This window comes from Lygodium microphyllum, chromosome 12 (genome assembly GCF_053477565.2).
Source record: "Lygodium microphyllum isolate KBCC chromosome 12, Lygodium_microphyllum_v1.1.10, whole genome shotgun sequence".
Lineage (NCBI taxonomy): Eukaryota > Viridiplantae > Streptophyta > Polypodiopsida > Schizaeales > Lygodiaceae > Lygodium > Lygodium microphyllum.
The window spans coordinates 20026156-20027759 of record NC_141146.1 but is presented as its reverse complement, the minus strand read 5'-3'; the positions used below and the strand labels follow the sequence as shown (position 1 = coordinate 20027759).

Here is a 1604-nt window from a genome sequence, read left to right as displayed (position 1 = left end):
TTTGTCCCCCCTACATGTAGACATGGACCAGGAGACTAGCTCTTTGGCAGCCTAGTCAAGTTAAGGCTTGAAACTTTACATTTTTGGTAGGGTTTGAACATCCACTATGGGAAACAAGATTCACTATGGGAAATTAAGATCCATTATGGGAAAAATTCTTTGTTGACAGCAGCGAAAATTTCTTTATCCTCTTCATGCTTCTTTGGCATCTTTTGTACTCTTTGGTGCAGTTTTTAATCCTCTTGGACACCTTCTTGGTCTTCATACTCTTTGCCTTTGTTGTGATTCTTGTCCCTTTGTTGATGTGTGGTACTTCTCCTTTTTTTTCTTTGTGCTTTTACAAATGAACACATTGATGGGAACATGGGCTTGGTTTGACAAACTCTCATGCATTGAAGTTTGGGATACATGTTTTTTTTTTTTTGGATTTTATTTGGCTCAATGGATTTTGGACAAGTGCAAGAATGAATAAATAAGTGTGAGAGAGAGAGGATGAGCTAGTGTGAATGGACTTTAAGGGCTAGGGTTTTTAACCTTAGTATTAGCCTTTTAACAAAATGAATGTAATGTAGAGCTGCAGCAGCAACATGTTGGTTATCCAAAAAGTCAACCTGGTTCATTATATCCATCCTCATAGATGTTTCAATTTGAAGAGTAAGTATCGATAGATGAACCACCTAGTGAACAACAGGCCAACAAATTCAAAGAAGTTGGGAATGAGCGGCAGCTTGTCAATCGCCCCTATGAGTCCAGCCGATGCCCACAAAACAGTCAATCCCGCAAAGCCCAGCCCGCCAATGGCTAGCTTATCTTCTGCTTTGTCCCAAGCTTCCTGAATAGACTTCAATACACCTTGCACAGCCTCAGAAGGATCACTTGACTCCCCAGTTGCCATGGCAATAGTTCTCAATCCCCTCCCATTCTCTGAGGACTTGTTGGAGAGCGGCGAGGAGGCAAGGCTGCAGGAGGAGTTTCGCTGGCAGACAGCTGGTGGCCAATGATGGCGGACAAGGGGAGGGAGTCCTTGGAAGAGAAGGCAGGCAAGCTTCCGATTGAGACGAAGGAGGGGACTAGGGTAGCGGTGGCTGAGATAGAAACCATGGCTACACAGCTCGTCCTTTTCTTCTGCCTCCTTCTTCATCGCTCTTTCTTCCTTCATTCTTCCTTCCTCTGCTGATGCTACTTCTACCATTTTTCCTTCAAACCACAACCCTTCCCTTACTTCCAAGGGCAAAAAATTAGTGAACTACCTTAACCATATACATTCCATAGCTCGGATTTGCAAGGCTCCACTTTTCTATCAGAAATAGGACAGTGTTGTGACTCACCTAGAGAACCTCCATAGCCTTGAGCTCCTTCACCTTGTACAAGATAATGGATGTGTGGATGGCTTAAAGAAATTGAGAATGGAAAAAGGATTTAAATTATGCAAGGAAGAAGTAAGAGGTGTCCGATAGCTATCTAGCTCAGCCAAAGCTCTGATACCATGTTAAGAAACACGGATCTAGAGCTAGTTAGCTATGGTGGACGCAAATCAAACACACGATACATTATCAAAATGAAAGATTGTAACTCAAGTGAATTAGGTTCCAAGATAGATTAGC

The 1604-nt window shown here is 42.8% G+C and overlaps 1 pseudogene; it reads right to left on the bottom strand.

The window, feature by feature from the left end:
- Window positions 1-631: 631 nt before the first annotated feature.
- Window positions 632-1192, bottom strand: LOC148027511 (protein CURVATURE THYLAKOID 1C, chloroplastic pseudogene; annotated as a pseudogene).
- Between the last annotated feature and the right edge of the window lie 412 nt (window positions 1193-1604).